The sequence below is a fragment of the Cupressus sempervirens genome, chromosome 5, assembly GCF_028749045.1.
Source record: "Cupressus sempervirens isolate cs-2001-9-10 chromosome 5, ASM2874904v1, whole genome shotgun sequence".
Taxonomy (NCBI): Eukaryota; Viridiplantae; Streptophyta; class Pinopsida; order Cupressales; family Cupressaceae; genus Cupressus; species Cupressus sempervirens.
Window position 1 is genome coordinate 664,927,615 of NC_143122.1, and position 21,024 is coordinate 664,948,638.

The 21,024-nt window shown below is 34.9% G+C and overlaps 1 protein-coding gene across 3 annotated transcripts in view; it reads left to right on the forward strand.

The window, feature by feature from the left end:
• LOC149557666 (FGGY family of carbohydrate kinase) overlaps positions 1 to 21,024 on the forward strand; it is a 195,183-nt gene that overhangs the window by 14,366 nt on the left and 159,793 nt on the right. The gene's annotated exons all lie outside the window — the stretch shown is intronic.

A 21,024-nucleotide genomic window follows, 5' to 3' on the forward strand; every position in this document is an offset into this window, starting at 1 on the left:
AGAAATCAGGTGTCTTTAGGACGCATTGGGCACCTGCTCTTATCCCAATTGAGGACCTTCTCACAATCCCAGCTTGAGTCTGCTAACCCTCCTACCAAATGACTTTTGATAGGAAGATGGTTTGAGAAATAGAAAGAAAAGTAGGAGAATATATCCCTGTATCTAAATCATGATTATTAAAGTTGTAAACTATCCCTGTGTCTGTGGGATGTATAGATCTGTGAAAATCTCACCCGTATAAACTAATAGTGGATGTTCCTTTCGGGTGTATGTGCCATGAGAACAATCACTTGGAAACAATGTTTCTCTAGCACAAAGGTCTAAAAGTTACAACTTAGCAAATCCACATATGGGCAATTAGGTAGATCATTAACCTTTCCATAGACAGTCTATTGTGCATCTTGGAGTGTATTTGTGTCATGTCCCCATTTTATGATATAATTAATAATAATTAGATAACACAATATTGTTAAATATATAATGTTAATAAAATTATATATTAGAATAAAAAATAATAAAATATTATTGCAATATAAATAATAACATATATAATTTATTTACAATGAGGTTTAAAATAATTAAATAAGTTTATAGTGGATGAATAAGTAAATAAATAATATAATAGAGAATAGTATAAATTAACTAAATCTAATGAAAAGTCAAGGGACATTTAATAAAGAAATGCAACTCCTTTAAATAAAGATATAAAAGAGAGGGGAGTTCATTTGAAAGAGGTGAGGAGGAGAAGATAGGAGTAAAAGAAGGATTAATGGAAGAGGAAAAGAATGAGAAGAAAATTAGGAAGGTACATTGTTAAAAGGTTGAAATGATGAAAGGATCTGACTCTTCAAAAGCGTTGTTCTTATGAATGGTTGTGACTCTTCGAAAAGGTTGTAATTATGAAGTGTTGTGACTCTTCGAAAGGGTTGTAATTATGATGTGTGGTGACTTTTCCAAAAGATTGTGATTATGAACATTTGTGACTTTTCAGAAGGATATAGATGACAAATAAAATATGTGAGGATTGGAAAGCAATTTTACTCAAGAGAGTAGGGCTCCAGAACTATTAGGGAAGAGAAAGCAAAAGCACTAAATTAATATTTATTTTGAATAAATGGTGAGAATTAAAATAATATACATTCTATGAAAGATTATACAGTACAAAACTAAGGGGAACGAGAGGTATGCTCATTTGATATTTTTACATCAGAAATACATATGAATCATTTGGTAGATACCAATCAAGGATTGATAATCATGCTTGAGATGAGAACTTTCTAGTTATCATAGAGACCAAGTAAGAACTTGGTAGAGGGCATTCATTAGAATGTCAAGTTTCTCTTAAGAGAACTCAGAGATTGGAGGGCATTCTTGATTGAATGTCGGGACTCCAAATTGGAACCCAATGATAGATTTGTAGAGAATCTCTGAGAGATTCTATCTATCTATCTATCTATCTATCTATCTATATATATATATAATCATATGCATATGTTAGAGGTAAGAGGCTTGGCTAGAGGTAGGATATCTACCAAGTAATCATTTTCAATGAGTTCACTCATTGATAGAGATCTAAGAAGCCTCAGAGCACTCTCAGTATGATGGTTGCCTAATCGAGAGTTAATCTCATCAGGAGGTTAGGTAACTTTAAGTAGAGCTTCCTTCTAAGGATTAGGTGGGTGTAGTATGGGGATTAACACATACAATTTAAGGATTATTTAACTTGTTAGTTACTAATAATGGCTGCACGCTCATGAATGTTTATGTAATTTATTTCATCTACTAATAACTGTCACAGGCTCTTAGCATCAATTACTTAGTCTAGGAGAAGGGACATTACAATTTGCTCAAAAATAGTTCAATTGTGATCACAACCCCAAGTGCTGCATGGTTGAGTCAATATGGGGATAAATATCCTTTGAATGTTTGGTGTTTTAACACCGAATGTTTGCCACCCCTATTCGAGATAAGAAAAAGAGAAAAAACCAGCCTCAATTCCAACTTTAAGACTTTTAAATTATAAAATCAAATTATGCACTTGAATATACTTTTACTTGGCTGCTTTTTTGTCAAAGTGGTTTTGCAAATTTGATGAGAGAAGAGCTACCCTTGTGCATTATCGAAGGCCTCTATCTCATGGATGATAGTGCATAGATCAATATCATCATCACTAATAAGTGTTTGCGCTATAATTGAGTAGAGCCCATTAAGAACTTCCTCATCCATGTTGAAATTAAGGCAAAAATGGAATGGAGGATTGAGGTAACAAGCGAGTGCATAGATGGACTTACAAAGATGGAGGTGCCATCTCCTATCAATTATCCCCCAAATGGGATGATGCTTATTTTCATCTCCTCCATAGATAGATATAATGACCTCCTTGTCCTATCCACGCCCTCATATATGTAGCCCATAACATGCTTCTCCTTGTCAACAACTTGTAGTAGAGCTACCAGGGGCTCATTGCATTGCAAATATTGTAAAATATTAGCAATTAATTGTGAATGAAAATCGACAAAATTGCAAACAAAAGAAAAATATGGATATAAAATTTAAATTAAAAGTAAAACATAATCTCTGAACAAGGTGCCCAAAAGCTTGGCTCATAAAAACACAACATGCCACATCAATCCCTAGAGTTGTCGTAGTATAGGATGAGGGATTCCACTCCTTAGCAACACAGTGCCTTAAAGTTGTCTTTGATCAAATCAGGAAATGCAATGTGATGAAATTGGTGGCAAATCTTTTGATGCTAGGATAAGCCAACTCCTTTTGCCCAAATATATTGCCTCATTATGGCAAGGACCCATGCATGGTTGTACATAAACTTGCAATTTTTTTGGCCTTATCTAGGCACGTGTTGACCCAAAAAAACTTGCTAATATCCTCTCACATGAGGTAAATGCAATGCGCATGGAGACTAAAATATGCTCTAGTGTCTCTCCATTAAAAGTTTACTCGAAACAATATAATTCTCTGCATTGTTAGTCACCACTCAAACTACATTTTCTTCACCTTCCTCACGTATAACTTTGTCTGTGGCCTTCCATAGGTATGTGGCATTTTTCTTGTGCATAGATGTAAAGTTTCTGCAAATTCTATAGGTTCAGATTGGAGATAATACCTTTATATTTGTTGATGTTCTGATGTTCTTCTTCTTTAAGAATGTAGAATGTAATTTTCAGAATATTAAATGTTATTCTGAAACTTGTTTGTCTCTGTAGTAATTTGTATAGGGCAGTATTGTTTTAAGGAACAAACTTCAATGTGTTGTGTGTCCTTAAACTACAATAACACCCACCCCTTATACCAAGACCAAAGGGCATGTCCCTTAAAGGGACATGACCCTCTCTAGGTCGGCCCATACATCACTTATAGAAATTGGCACCCTTGAAGTAGATAACACAAATGTTAACTACCTTAACAATTAGTTATAGTTAGTACATAACATGGTTATTGCCAAGGATCGCCGCCTATCCTATTTGCCAAGTGTAGTGTATATAATGCTTTCGAATGGTATAAATTGAGAAGATTAAGGTGCAGTTTGCACTTCTCAAACCAGTATGAATATCATTGTTAATATTTGACATTCCCTCTTAACTTGATAGTTAGTACATAACATGGTTATTGCCAAGGATCACCGCCCATCCTATTTGCCAAGTGTAGTGTATATAATGCTTTCAAATAGTATAAGGAGAGAAGATTAAGGTGCGGTTTGCACTTCTCAAGCCAGTATGAATATCATTGTTAATATTTAACATTCCCTCTTAACTTGATAATCATACTGAGAGATAACATATCTAGCATCATCAATTATGATGAACAAGCATAGATTGATACTCTATATCTGTCTGAATCTTCTGAGCAAATGGTATCATGGAACACATGATACTAAGTCATATAACCATCTTGTGATATGACTTATCACTTATACTAGTGATGTCAGTATTGCATGTAATGCAAAACACATAGGATAAAATCCGAAGAATGATTAAATTCTTCATTTATCCAGGTTGTGACTCATAGGAACTAGCAATCCTATATCACAACTTGATCTCGAGTTAAGATCTACCAGAACACAGGATAAAGTCTGAAGAATAAATTCTTCCTTTATCCAAGTTGTGATTCATAGGCATAGAAATGCTTATGTCACAAATGATCTTGAACTCACCTAGATCTAACAATAGTTCTATACTATTCAACACATTATTTGATAAATCATCATCTCTCATATTGTCTTTTATACAAGTATTCATTACCTCAGAGATCGTCACCTCTTAAATAATGAATACAAATGGTGGAGCCCATAACAGTCAATAGCTTGACAATAAAATTATTTTATTAATAATTTGAAGAATACAAATGAATTGCAATTCAATTATACCAAGTCTTTTCTTGAAGTGATCCATCTTCACTCTAGAGAGAGGTTTGGTGAGAATATCTGCTGTCTGATCTGCAGTGCAAATGTATTCTGATTTTACAGTATTCTTGTCTACCATATCTCTTCCATAATGGTAAGGAATTTCAATATGCTTGGACCTGTCATGAAAATATGTATTCATTGAAAGCTTGATGGAACTCTGATTATCACAATGAATAATCGTAGGATTCATGGCTTGCCCAAATAATCCCACAAGTAACTTTCTAAGCCAATTTGCTTCCCGAGAGGCCATTGCTGCTGCAATGTATTCGATTTTTGTGGAACTTTGTGCCACTAAATGTTGTTTTCTGCATATCCAAGATATCATTGCCGATCCTAAACTAAAACAACATCCTGAAGTACTTTTTCTTGTCTTCAACACTTCCACCCCAATCTGAGTTAGTGAATCCATGCAACTCTTAGTCAACTTTATCATAGTTGAGCCCAAGATTAAGAGTGCCTTGTATCTCATAATGTGTTTGACTGCAACTAGGTGAATCTCCTTTGGCTCACACTTAAATTGACTTAAGGCATTAACAACATAACAAATATCAGGTCTTGTATTTACCAAGTACATAAGGGACCCAATCATCTGTCTGTAGAGAGTAGAATCTATGGAAGGTGATTCTGCTGTTGCTTTAAGTTTATGTAGATTAGTCTCCATTGGAAAAGACATAGACTTGCAATTCCACATTCCAAATCACTTCAAAATATCTAATGTATACTTCTCTTGATTAAGTATAATATTGTTATAATTCCGCCGTACTTCCAGTCCTAAGAAGTAATGAAGGAGTCCCAAGTTTTTCATCTCGAATTCTCTAATTAGATCTTTCTTGCATTGATCTATGAGATGATCATCACCTATTATTAGTAGATCATCAACATACAGTATTAGAATTACCATATCATCTTTATCCCTTTTATAATATAGATTTGGATTGGCTTCATTTTTGGAGAATCCTAAGCCGGTGAGATACTTATCAATTCTTTCATACCAAGCCCTTGGAGCCTGTTTAAGCCCATATAGAGCTTTCTTGAGCCTGCAAACAAAACCGTTAGGATCATGAGTTTCAAATCCTTTAGGTTGTTCCAAATATACTTCTTCTGTAATCTTTCCATTCAGGAATGCTGTTTTTACATCTATCTGATGTACTTTCCATCCCTTCGATGTTGTGATAGCTAGGACTGGTCTTACAGAGGTGTATCTAGCAACAAGAGCAAGGGTTTCTTCATAATCAATCCCTTCTTTCTGAGAGAATCCCCTGGCTACAAATCCGGGTTTATATTTTTCAATGCTATCATCAACAACATGCTTTATTTTAAATATCCACTTGGAAGAAACAACAGATTTTCCTTCAGATCTTGGAACAATTTCCCAAACATCTTTCTTCATAACAGATTGGTATTCTTTTGTCATAGCTTCTTTCCAAGCTGTATGTTTAGTAGCATTTGAAATATTGGTTGGTTCTAATTTAGACAAATCATTCATGTTTGCTGTATAACTAGAAAATCTTTTGGGTCTTTTGCTTTCTTTGACTGTTTGTGCTGCCTCTACTATTTTAATGGCCCAAAGTGGTCATTTCTTTGAATTTTGAGTTTCTTTAAGATTAAGGTTTCGAATTTCATCTTCAATTTCTTCCATGTTCTTTCTCTGAGACTTAGATTCAGTATTTCTTTCAGAACTAGGTAAAGGAGAGGGTTTTTCAGAACTTAGGGCTCTTTTGAATGCTAAATCTTCTTCAAAAATTACATCCTCACTAAGTTCAATATTTTTTTGTCTAGGTATGAAAATCCTATATGCTTTAGATGTTTCGCTATACCCTACAAAAATACCTTTCCTCCCGGAGGGGTCTAACTTAGTTCTCTTTTCTTTTGGAACATGGATATATATAGGGCACCCAAAAATCCTAAGATGACTTATATTGGGCTTAACTCTAATAAAGACTTCTTCAGAAGTTTTATCTTTAAAGTAGGAGTGAGGGCTTTTGTTTTGAATATAGACAGCAGTACAAGAGGCTTCTGCCCAAAGATAATATTCTAGATTTTGATCAAACATCATAGCTCTAGTGGCTTCTATAATTGTTCTATTCTTCCTTTCTGCTACTCCGTTTTGTTTTGGGTTATAAGGAACGATATACTCTCTCTTAATTCCTGTTTCTTTACAAAACCTTATAAACAAATTAGAGGTGTATTCCCCTCCATTATTAGTTCTAAGAGTTTTAATTTTATGTCTTGATAAGTTTTCAGTTAAAGTTTTAAAATCTTTAAATCTCTTTAGGATTTCTTCTGATTCTTTGCATTTTAAGAAGTAAATCCAAGTTTTCCTAGAGAAGTCATCTATGAATAGAATATAGTACCAGAATCCTGTAAGAGAAGGAATAGACATAGGTCCACACAAATCTGAGTGGATTAATTTCAAAATTAGTTTTTCTAGTGCTATCATGAAATGGACTTTTGGTGTTCTTACCCAGAGCGCATCCTTTGCATATGCTTGAGTGATTTTTGTTTAGTTTAGGTAAACCAGTAACCATCTTCTCCATGGTTGATAAAGTTTTGAAATTTAGATGTCGTAACCTTCTGTGCCATATTTCATTTATGTCCGCAGCTTCATGAATTAAGGCTTGAATAGCTTGACTAGGTTCTGAATTTAATTCATACAAATACCCTTTTCTCAGACCAATCAATTTTGCTTTCTTAATTGAGGAGTTTTTAGCCCAGGTTATGACTTTGCCGTCCATTAATGCAACATTATGTCCATCATCTTTAAGTGTCGTAATCAAGATTAGATTCATTTTTATTCCTGGTACATAGAGTACTCCTTTGAGAAGTAGAGAACTACCTGACTTTAGTTTCAAGGTGCAATTTTCAATTCCTTTGACGAAATGTGCTGAATTATCACCGATGGTGACTTTGCCATTAAATTTTTCTAACATTGATTCTAGTGCTTCTTTGTATCCTATAATATGTCGAGAAGATCCACTATCAATCACCCATGCTTTACTTGAGGCTTCATTTGATAGTGCCGAATACAATACGTGATTCTCAAGATCATAGTTATCTTCTTCCCTAGTGATGTTTGTACAGTTCACTTGTTGTTTGGAATTCTCAAGGCAATTTGATTTGTAGTGTCCAAACTTTTCACATTTGAAACATTTTATTTTGGATAGATCTTTCTTAGGTTTATTATTCTTTTGATTACCCCTTTTCTTTTTGAAATGCTTCTTTTTACCTTTATAGGAATTTGTATTAAGAACATGAAGTTCTTCATCTTCTATTTTAAGTTTTCCTCCTTTCTTAAGTTTTCAGGATTCTTCCTGAAGACAATCTCGGTTAAGTCTATTGAAGTCAGGAAGATTATCTCTGACACTTACTCCTTGTGCAAATGTTTCTCATGAACCTGGTAATCCATCTATAGCCATCAACGTTAGTTCTGTATCATTAATGATGGTTCCTATACTTGAAAGTTCATCTGTTAAGCTGGCAACCCTTAGGAAGTAGGAATTCATTGATTCTCCTTTCTTTATTTGTATGTGATTTAGTTGCCTTTTTAGTGTGAGAACTCTAGTTGCATTTTTAACCTCATATGCATTTAGTAATGCATTCATCATATTAAATGCTGTTTGATGTTTCGTTAGCATGGGTACTATATCATTTTTCACTCCATCTAATATGATCTGAATGGCTTTTCTATTTCTTTTACTCTAGATAGATTTATGAGGTTCAACAGCAGGTTGTCTGGATTCTAAATCAACAAATTGTTTTACATCATTTTCTTCAAGAATCATTATGATTCTGAATTTCCAGGTATCAAAGTGTTCTTTCCCATCAAACTTATCCTCGAGTCTGATTTTGTATGCCATTGAAGATAGGAGAGTGATGCTAGATATATATCAAGTCTGATTATTTAATTTGTAGAGCCTAGGTTTGACTACCAGAGCTCTAATACCATGTAAAGTTTCTGCAAATTCTATAGGTTCAGATTTGAGATAATACCTTTATATTTGTTGATGTTCTAATCTTCTTCTTCTTTAAGAATGTAGAATGTAATTTTCAGAATATTAAATATTATTCTGAAACTTGTTTGTCTCTGCAGTAATTCGTATAGGGCAGTATTGTTTTAAGGAGCAGACTTCAATGTGTTGTGTGTCCTTAAACTACAATAACACCCACCCCTTATACCAAGACCAAAGGGCATGTCCCTTAAAGGGACATGACCCTCTCTAGGTCGGCCCATACATCACTTATAGAAATCGGCGCCCATGAAGGAGAGAACACAAATGTTAACTAACATAACAATTAGTTATAGTTAGTACATAACATGGTTATTGCCAAGGATCACTGCCCATCCTATTTGCCAAGTGTAGTGTATATAATGCTTTCGAATGGTATAAGGGGAGAAGATTAAGGTGTGGTTTGCACTTCTCAGACCAGTGAGTGTCAATGGACTTGAGGAATATGGTGGGACTTGGAAATAAAACTAAATTGAACTATCCAATGCATTTAGCGAAGTACAATGATCAATCACCTCTACAAGAAAAAAGAAAATTTAGGAGCTGTCTATTTCTCCTATTGGTCCAGACTCCAACCATTGGTCGTGATGGTGCAACCCTTTTTGCTCCAAAGCACATGCTTGTCCTGTAATTTGGCTTTTACATTGTGATATCACTAATTTTGAACAAAAAGCCTACATGTAAACAAATAAGGTAAGGAAAAATAAATGTACTTTGTCATGTATATACACCCTCCATGATAGTTAGTTGACATTTTTTGCATCCATAACACATTTCCATCATAAGATATCCATTCACGATGCATCCATACATAAGTATTCCCACATATACATACATTCCATGCATAAATATGTATACATGCATACATGAGAGCACACAAACATGCACATGCATATCAACATGTACTCACATACATGCATGTATACTTGTCAAACTTGCATATGCAAATACATAGATACATGCATAGATTGTACATAAATGCATAACTGCATCATATAAAGGTACATCAGAATGAGTTCCTTGTGACAATATTATGTTGAGGACATTGATAAATTCATGTGTGTGTATGTGTGTGTGTGTGTGTGTGTGTGTATACATGCATGATACAATGATCAAGCTGATTATTATACTGTGTATGAATATATCCATACAATATTATGTTTTGGCATCATGATTCAGTGGCATCATAATAATAATCCATGGTCGGATGTGACTACCAGTCTATGAATAGTGATGGTCAGATGTGACTACCAGTCTATGAATAGTGTAAGTTCAAGAGTTAGTATATCACTCGTGATAATCTGTAAGGTTATTATAACACAACTCTCTCATAATTATGTTGATATATAACTACATTATAAGCGGTCTTCAAGATGCTAATACAGCATTGTCATTATAATAATCATTACCGATCCTTATTATGTTATGGTAATCAGGCCGTAGAGATAAACAAAAGGTGACACCTCTTCATAACGCCTCTTCATGAATTAGATAATGCCAAAGCCGATCGGCTGAGGGAAGTGTGTGAAGAATATATTTTATATTTACCCTCTTGTGGATTTACTGCTCTCTTAGAGCAGTATTCAGCTGCTGACGCAACCTTGGAATCATTGTGCAAGTATCGCACAACTATGTTAGACACTCACCATAATGAGCATACTCATAATTCTGTATCAGAGGTGGCTCAAGTAATTAACAGCAGATGGCATATATCAAGAATAATAATAGGAATGACATACTGTCCATGATCATCCCAATACAACAGAAACATTATATAAGATATTGATTATCAGAGACAACTAGCAGGGAATGTGCGTGAATCATATTGGTATATCAAAGATAGCCCACAGCATCACATTAAGGTTATTACCTTATTTGAATTCCAATTGGCATTTGAGATAATCATTGTAAATACATACATATTGTTCATCTCCATTTATTGTCATTACATTATCTGCATCTCTATTCACTTGACATCTTACACTTGCATAACTTCATTATTGTCATTACGTAAACATACATACTACTGCACATTCTATCATATACATTAGTTCTTTTAATTTAGTAAAGCATTTGGAATTATCAGTCATACAGATTTTTTTTATCATTCCATTTGGAAATACAAATCACAACTGTAATTTCAATTAATTCATTACAAAAAGAAAAATTTGGGTAATTTCCTGTAGTGTCCTAAAAATTATTAGAAGGGGACATTACATACATCATCCACCATTTGTAACAAACTTGGGCCACTAACTCAATATCAAGTGGGGCTTTGAACCCTTCCCTACAAATGATTACAAGACATGGCCTGCCAATATGTAGGCTTGTCACGAACAGATTAAATAAATATGTATAGTAAATTTTCATTAGCCAAATCAAACTATGAATTTAAGCATAAAACACTCAAATTATAAATAATTGCAGGGCTGCAAACAATGGAATGTTGCAACTGAACCAAAACTTGCCAATTGCTTTTCTAGCTGCATCGTGTACCACCTTGATTAAAGGTGTGTTCTCAAGTAAGGATTGTGAACCAGGAGTAGTAGGTGTCTACAAATATGAATCCAACCTAGATTTCTAAACTTTAGTACCAATGCTAATAGTACCAGTGCTAATAGTGCCATTAGCAAGAGCAAAACCAGGAGCACAAGCAAAAGCATTAGGATGGTATGGAGGCATGAAAGAAGCCTCTTTAACACAACTTGTGGCTGAACGGGAACTGATACTCGTCAACTTCTTCTATTGCCTCATCCTCATTTCCTTTTCTGCTTCAAAAGTTTCTAATTGCACTTGACATTCATGAACAACCTCAGTAGGTGCTAGTTGTAATGTCCCTTTTTTGGGGACATTGGAAATTGACTGAAAGCTTAACAAAGTATTAAAAAAGGATTTTATTGGAGCTTAATGCAAATTAATGAAAAAGTCATTATAATATTAAAAAGAGGTTTGAAAAGGGACAAAAAGAAAGAAAACGAAAAGACAGGAGTTGGAAAAGGAAAGGTCACAGGGATGCTCTTTAAAAGAACAAAGAGAAGCTCATTTGGAGGATGCTTGGTTTTTATGTTCTGATATTGTTTTTTTAGAGAATTTGGAAGCTTCAACTTTCAGTAGGTTTGAGGACCAAAACCCTTGAGCTTGGAGGCAGTGGATGAAAGCTGATTGTCCTTTGGAGAAATCATACAGGTGTCTTGTGTTAGAAATTCATACATTTGATAATCCAAATCTAACTGTAAGATCTTTGGTTGTGATTTGGATATTTTATTATTGTTCTACTGAGATTTAAATGCAATATTCATATCTCATTTTGAAGTTATATTTCAGCTGGCTATTTTGTAATCTTTGCTGGATAAATAGTTATAAGTTGCATGCAAAAATGTTTGTTTAAATTTCTGTGGAATGTTTGGAAAGTCTGGAGAAAATATCCTAGGGGGTTATTACAGTGGTATCATAATTGGTCCTCATGCCAGCCTGCGAGATTTTATGAGTAACAGAATTACACTTTTGCAGAATTTATAAGCACCTGTGCTTGATTCAGGAAGGGTTCAATACTGTTTAATGTCTAGATATATAATGTTATAAATATTGCATTCAGAATATCAAAGAAGCATAAATATTGAATTGGGATGTTTTATATTTTCGATTAGAGTGTTAAAGGATTCATATTGTATTTGCTATGCTCAATTTTGAGCATTAAAAGCATAGGCGGGACCCCATACTCCTATTGCCATGTGAAGAGTAATATCTTCTTAGAACTATTGTGGGGAAATTGACCCAGCATTGGTTAGTATTTGCCAATAACATTTGAGTGGAACAGATTTGTATTTTGGATTTCCAAAAGATCAAAGACTGCCAGGTTTGAATTTTGAGTTAGCTGCTTCAAAAAAAGCACAGTGTAGTATTTATCCCTGAAGGTTATTAAGGCCTGTGGGTGAAATATATTGTTTTTGAGTATTTTTGAAGATGAACCAAAGCACAGCCAGGACAAGTATTGATAACCATATCAATATTAATTTTTCCATAGTTTCTGAGCAATATTATTTGGTAGGACCCAATCCTTATTCGAGGTGTCAATTGAGTGATATATTAGATCAGTTTGTCTGAATTTTTTTTTGAAATACATTGTTGAAGCTGGTTTCATGAGATTAACAAGGATTATTATTGATAAAGTTTTTAAAGAAGAGAGAGTTCCCTTCTTGAGCATTTCAAGAGCCCTGCTTGGTTATCGACAATTATCTCTTCTCCAATCAGTTCCTTGTTGTTACAAGGTTCAAACTTGATTGAAGATGAATATTAACCGGAAGGGCTCTATATATTTCTGACAACAAATGAAATGTCATCTGAATTTTGGCAAAATATGTTTATGAAGATTATTATTAATACATATATAGTTGATGGTGATTATAAGATTTGTTGTGGATGTAATATTTGTGGACTTTGGATAAATGTTAACATTGGTTGGTGTCGATTATATATTGGGCATATTAAATAATTTCATTGCCGAGAAACTCTATCCTGTGGAGTTAAATATTTTAAAGCTAATTATTTTTGACAATTTATTTTTTGGTAAAATGGCACTACCTCATTGATCGAGCATTTGTGCTTGATTTTATCAGACCCTCTTACTGAGCAATGGAGTATTTGTTGCATGTCTAATACATTGAGTTTTGGTGTCACTTAGAGAGATTCATATTATCCTTTTTGGACGTCTGGAGATTTGTAAGAGGGAACCTATCATGTTTGTAGAACCATAGTGCTGGTGTGGAGAGTTTTGGAATCCTCTAAGTATACGTGTAACCACAAACTGAGACAAGTGGTTGCAAGAACCAATAGGGAATCACATTTTCCTTACATTGAGACAGTGCCAAATGTTAGACACAAAAAAATAGAGGGAAAACAAAATGGGATTTCCTACAGCCACGGTTCATCCCATAGTCACGAGCGTTGAGAATTGGGTGTGAATAATCAAGAGATTAGTGGAACCAGTAGCTGGGAGTTATTACAGGACTGCCTTGATGAGCTGGGTGTTTTTGTGGAACCATAATCTCAATCCGTACATCTTGGAGAAGTCAGGGAAGCTTGAGCAGAGTTCAGCAACCCTTGTAGTTGTACAAAGATTTGTCTCAGATTCATTGTGTCGGGCATGGGAAAGGGATTTTTAATATTGGAGAATCATTTGAAAATTAACTGTGGATATGTGACTGTTAATCCATATCTGCATTTGTTATCTTTGTACTGATATTCATAATTAAAGATTTATTCCAATACAACATGATGAAGCATACCCCTACTATGGTTAGCTTGCAGGGAGATTAATCAGGTTAGATTTTGCCTTTGATTCTCTTTAAATTCTGAAAATTAACAGTAGCTTATTGACTGAACAACCTGAAGTAGTTTCTCAAAAAGGACTAGTATTGGAATACATTTTTCTACTCAAGTTTTAAATTCTTATGCAGATTCCATGAAAGATATTATTTCCTGTGCAATCAGAATTCTCTTGGTAATTTAAATGTATGGTTATTTGTTTTCATGAATTTCAAAGTTTTAAACATGCAGTATATTGAATGCAAATGATTGAACTAACTAAGAAAGTTAGAACTTTATAAGTAATCTATTTAACAATCGGGGCAGAAATGGTTAGACCTTACCATGCATTGGATTTGGTGGAAATTTAGTTGGAATTAAAAATTAAGACAATGGAAAATCTGAAAAGTTATTTTTTTTTCAAAAGAATTTAGTGATACTTTTAATGTGGAACAATTAAGTGACTTGCAAAAAGAAAATGAAATAGAGAATTGGCTCTACATAATGGGACTATAATTGGACTCCCTAAAATCTCTGGATGGTGTTCTTTCGAAGTTAGAAGAATTGAATTCATATCTATCCAAAGTGGACCGGTCAGATTGGAATCTTTTGAATTGGGCTTTGTAGCCCTCAATGCTCCCTTTGGTCCAACACAGATTATTGGAACATCCGTGTGAAGATGTGAGACTAACAATTGCTACTTGTCACGGTGAAATCATAAGAATAACAACTCCTATTGTGCCTTATAATGATGACATACTAATGAAGGTTCTATAACTGATTGTAGAGAGCCTACATGGATTGCATGATATCAAATCCCCCACCTTTGGAAATAGGGATAAGATTCTAAAAACAATGGGAATAGCTAGGCCATCCATCATCATGTTGGATTTCAGATGTGAGAAATTGACTCTTCAAATGTTTCAATGTTTCTTAACTGAAATCAAGAATAATCATCAGACAATGTGATGGCTTGTATGCAAGCTACTATGTCATTAATCTTAGATAAGGGTGATGGCATCTGCAAGCAGTTGTAATCAGATTTCTTGGCAATTAGGAGAGGAGAGTATAAAATCTCAGCTAGGGCTTATGAGCTCTCAAAGGGGTTGATTAAGCATAAAATTGAAAGGTTCAAGGAGCTCATGACTGAAAATAAACTAATATCAATGAGCTTACAGGTTGCAGGATTGTCAGAAAAGAGTAAGAACCAAATGAGAAAATCACAGATTTGTTTTTCATGTCAGGAGGCTTGGACACTTTATCATCATTGTGGAATCAGTATGGAGGAATACCTATTGCAGACAAGCAACGATAAGGACAAAGATACAAATGCAAATGGAGCCTTGATTCACAAAGAGAACGATGAAATAAACACAACTGATTATGAGCATGTTGAAAACAAACATGATGATTATCTCCAACAAGCTAAGGATGATATTTTGGAGGAGTCATCAATTTCAACATGTGAGAGGTATACTACACTTTTTTTATTGGTAATTTGTAGATTACTATTGACAAAAGTAGTGAAGATAAGAACTTCTCTGATGAATCCATATGTGATCATGATGCTATTCCATTATTACTTCACGAAGAATGCATGGCACCAACCATAGAAACAATTGAGTGTGATGGTGATATTGCTCCCATAGTTGAGATTAATTCAGAAAATTTGATGTATGACAACCCATGTTCCTTGGGTGAATTTTAACTAAAGCCCTTAGCATTGCGAAATTTGAAGGATGGATTATTGGTCACAAAGGAGATGTCGTCGGTAAACAATTTTACTCGTACGGTAAACAGGAGAGAGTTGTGCAAGTGTTAACAAGTGGTCACAAAGGAGAGAGTCGTGTGACTGTTAACAAGGGTAGATGATTCACACAAATTTATTGAAGATCTTATGTGGAAAACTCAATCTGATGAGAGGCAAAAAAGAATTACATAAGTCGTTGCTAGTGTTGGCAAAATGTTTAGCATTCCCCTTAGGATTCATGACAAGGGCTTAACTGCCTCCTGTGTACTATAAGTTCAGTGGTTGTATCGGGCATTAATAGATCGATCTTTTGGTGCAATGAAAACCCCACTCTAACAAGTGGTATTAGAGCTTTGTCACAGGTTTGAATCCTCAGACCCTCGGGTAATGTTGAGGGGGAGATTGTTGGCAAAATGTTTAGTGCTCCCCTCAAGATTCGTGACAAGGGCTTAACCGCCTCATGTGTACTATACGTTGAGTGGTTGTATCGGGCATTGACAGATTGGTCTTTTGATGCAATGACAACCCCACTCTTAACAACTAGTTCTCAATTGCACACCATCAAAGAAGCATTTGAAAGAATGAAATCAGACTACTTGCAACTATTAAAAGACAGGGATCTCGCTATCAAATTTGGAGAAGACAAGGAAAATAAGGTGATGACCTTTGATACTAGCTTAGCATGGCTCATTTCTGTCTAAAGCAATCAGAAAATCAGCTACAACCAAAGATCAAGAAATGAGTACAAGGGAGACGGAGATCAAACAAATAGTAGAGGGGATTGATGAATTCTTGAAGAAAGAAATGGGAGGTATGATTTCAGCAATTTACACACTAGGGGTACCTTGCAGCCTTGTGACACCATTTGAAGAAGGAACATTTGAGACACCACCACCTTTGAACACTTGGGAAAGACATGCAAAAAGTCAAGATTTGGTGATAAATGAGGAGCCCAAAATTCTGACCTGGGACAGTAATAACTCACCTTCTTATTCTTATAAATATGCAGCTTTTTCACCTAAAATAATTAATGCGGAAGAATCAGCTAGTGTTGGTGCTCAAAGTGCAAGTGATGGCTATAGAATTTTCAATGGAGTACTTGTGAAGGTTGAGGACAAGCCACAAGTGAATGCAAACGAATCTGATTTTTACAACAATAGTCATATGCCTTTACATAATCATGTGGTAACAACTATTTCACACAAGGATAATGATAAGAAAAGCATTACTAGTTCTACAAATTCATTTGATGGTGATCAATTCTTTGATGGAGAAGTTGATTTTGTTAATAACTCTTGTAGTGAGCCAAACACTCAAGAGTTGTTTGTCATGAATGAAGAAAGCATCTATAGTTTTTTCTCAAAATTGTCACCAATTTCATATGACATGGTCATTGTTATTTCATGGGTTGGTGATTTTATCTTCATAGATACTTCAATTAATAGTGGCTGCCCTGCTTGGTATTCCATTGCACTTCCAGATTTAGCATGGTCTACACTAGTTATTGAGTTGCATAAAGATTTGTGGAGACATTTTTGTATGCTTAAAATGTGGGCACACTTCTATGAGTCATTATATCCAAGATTGCTAAAAAATGAGGTCTTGAATGGCAGCTCATAGCTCTCTATTCATGGAGTGCAAGGGTTTGTAATGGAGGCCCTCAGTTTGACCTAGTTTGTGCCCATGCAAGTACATTATGAAACAAGAGATTTAAGGGTCAAAATATAAATGCAAATGAAGATGCAAACTAATCTATATGATAACAATGCAAAACAATGCAAGAAAGGAAATGTAATAATAGTGCAATACTGTTGTGAAGTTTTCACACCATCGTCCCAAAATTTTGGGGACCCCCTTTTTTTTTCGATTGCCTTAGCAATTTTCGGTCGACAGGTTTCAAATTTGAAGATTTCATGCCTTGGACACCTTCAGGGCCAGTGGGGAGGGTTAGATTTATTTTCACCCGGTTTCAACTTGGTTTTCTAGAGCAACCAATTTCATCCTTAGGCCGAACAAATTTTGAAAGAGCAACACTTGGCAGGATAAAATTGTAAATTTTGTACTTCGACATTTTCTTTTGAAAATTTGGATATAATTATATAAATTTGGATAATTTTCAAAAAATGAAAATTTTGTTAAATCTGGTCTTTTGGAAAATCTTGATTATTTTTGGTGAAAAGGATTAAGTTTTGTGATGGTGAAATAAAATTGCAAAATCGATTTTAGGCTCTAGAGAAATAATTTTATTTGTGTTAAAAAGCTAAAATTGCTTAGCTAAATCGATTTGGAGAGAAATTGCAAAAAATTGGTTTTAATAGATTAAAGTTGCCTTGAAAACTTTTTGCCTTTAATGAAATTGGTAATTTGATATTGAAAAAATGGCTTTTGGTTAGCCAAAATCCAAATTTAATGACGTATTAATTACTAAACCCCCATTAAATGGAAATATTTAACACCCTCAAGGCATTATTTAATTTCTTTTTGCAATTTAGAACTAATTGGCAATTTAGAAAGTTAATTTTCATCATGGCAAAATTAATTTTGGTTAATTATTTAATTGTGGGCCATAATTTTGCATTAATTATTTGTTGGTGATTTTGCAAGAGCAGATCTGCACTCTTCTTACTTGGCGAAATTTGTGGGAGCCAAAATTTGTGGAAGATAATATTTTGATTTTTTCAAGAGGCTATGATTTTTGCCCTAGGTTGGGTAATTTTATTTGGAGGTGAATTGCATGATAAATTTCTGATTTGCAAGGGATTTGAAGTTCTTAAGGTCAAGTCCTAATTCCGAAAAGTCGCTGTAAGATTATTGGTTAAGGTGAATTTCCATCATCTAGAGTTGCAAGGGGTCCTTAAGCTGACATCCTTCTTTCGTTCTAGTCTAAGGATTGCTCCTTTTGGTTCTACTTGCCTTTTGGTCCACCACTTTGCCATCCCATAATAGGGCGACGAGCATGGAGGATGTTAGTGCAAGTAAGAATCCTAAGTGGGCAAACACTAAGAAAGACACAGAGGATATGATGCCCAAAACTCCCTTCTTCTCGAAAATGAAGAGAATAACCGACACCAATATCGCTACAGTGGACATGATACGGATGAAGGATAGACTAAAGGAAGGACAATCCCCCTTGGCTATAGGTAGAGGTAATTTCAAATCATTTAGAGTTGCAAGGGGTCCTTAAGCTAACATCCTTCTTTTGTTCTACTCTAAGGATTGCTCCTCTTGGTTCTTCTTGCCTTCTAGTCCACCACTCTACCATCCCGTAATAGGGCGACGAGCATGGAGGATGTTAGTGCAAGTAAGAATCCCAAGCGGACAAACACTAAGAAAGACAAAGAGGATATGATGCCCAAAACACCCTTCTCAAAAAATGAGGCCAATAACCAATACCAATGGCGGTACCATAAAAGGATATACAAAAGGTAGTTGCACATCACAACCCAAGCGTCAACAGTTCCATTTCAACCATGATGAGCAACATTGAGGTGGCACTTGATTTTGAGGATATCAGAGAAGAGGATGTCAATGAAACAGATTTTGGATCGAGGTTGGATGAGTTGGGGAAGGTTGCCATCAGGAAGAAGCATTTGGGCACCCTTTCTTCTCTCAATGCTTTTATTGGATTTAAGAAAGAATATGAGAAGAATCACGAAAGGATACTACAAGCAGCAAGTGGCGTGGCGAAGTCAGCGGAACTCAGGGCGAAGCACACACCTTGTCCTCCTATGGAAGAAGTTAACAAAAGGCTAGCTAAGTTCATTGCCTTAGCTAAGAAGATGAAAGAAAAGGGAAGATTTATATTAGAAGATCATTTGATGTAAGCCCAAGTGGCAATTTTCCTTTCTTCTAGAATAGGACAAGTGTCTATTTTTGATTGGCCACTATTTTGGTGCCTTCTCATTGGTTGCCACTTTTTGCACTTTTTTCATTGGTCCATTGATGAGGTGGCGACTTCTCATTGGTCGATGGGGTGGCAACCCTAATTAGGGTTTTGAGGATCCAATTTGGATCGTTGATCTTGTTTTGATCTCCATCGTCCGTTGTATTTTTGGTCCCTATAAAAGGCCATTTGCTCTCATTTGTAAAGGGGTTGGAGAAATTGTTGCGAAGATAATACCAAAATTGCTCTCTTTTTCATTGTTGCGATTTGCATGTTGATTAAGAACATTGGGTATTATTGCATGTTTTCTACTTTCACTTACTTAGATTTCCTCTCAAGTTGTTAAAGTTGGTTGTATTTGAAGTTGTTTAAGTAAAGTTAAAGTAGATGGATAGTTGTATGGTGGCATTGGTAAATGTTTGATAGGGATCAATACTAGGCCACTAGTATCCTAGCGGCTGGTTGGGAGGCTTTGTGTGGTAAACTAGTTTATTTTTCCTTCGAATCATTGCACCTGTGGAAGTGAGGCCGCTGGTCAACTCTCATTAGGTTTGATCCTCGTCCATTTGCTAACCTTCCATTCATAGGAGTAGGAGTAGAATAGTGAGTAGCTGAGTAGTTGAAGTTTAGAGAGAAGGAAGTTAGAGTAGGTCGAGTATGAGAACACTTCCACTCGCCTTCCACCACCATCACTTTACCATCAACATCACCATTGGCAGACACATCCTCCATCATCACTACCATCAACATTATCTGCCTCTGCACATTTCACAAACCAAGCCACCATCACCTTCATCCCACCAAAGTCCAAGTCATCCTCAACAATTTGCGTAAGGCTGCCTACGTGATTACCATCAAATCATATCGATAAAATTGAGCGAGTATCCAACGGTGTAAGGAACATTGGAGCTATTACTTATGTCTTCATGAGTAATAACTTTTCAAGAGAAGAGTTGCATGTTTGATATCCCATATTGAATATTCAAATCCTAATATGTTATGTAAGTGATACAAAACTTGCATCAACAAATAGTAATTTATGAACGGAAATAACAATACAATATTAATCTATGGAAATAAATATGACTCTAAGATAATATGAAAATGCAAGGATGAAACCTCATGATGGAAGCCATGGATGCAAGAGAGAATAAGACAAGAGGATAGAAGTTTTCCACAAAAAACTTTAATATTCAAACTCCTCAAAAAATTGCTCTCCAAAGCATAACAATAGCATAATCATGGATGTATAATCATGGATCAATTGTGGATGTCCAAAATGAGGAGAGGGCTCTCCTTTATAAAGAAAAATGTGGAAGTGAGAAGCTTCTCACAACCAATATGGGATAATAGAGTTTGATCCATGTGAGACAAAATTCCACCTATGAGAAAAGAGGAAAAAAAGGACTCCCACTTAGAGATTTGTGCATTTAAGTGTAGAGAAAATAAAAAAAAAGATTTATTTAATTTTATTTCCTCTTTAAGTGGGGATTTATTGAATTAAAAGGGAGCAATTTTTTTTAATTAAATAGGAAATATTTAATTAAATTAAAAGAGGGGTTTTTCTCTTAATTAATTAAATGTGGATGAATTAAATTAAAATAGAGGTTTTCTTTTAATTAAATGGGGACTTATTTTATTTAATTAAAAGGGAGAT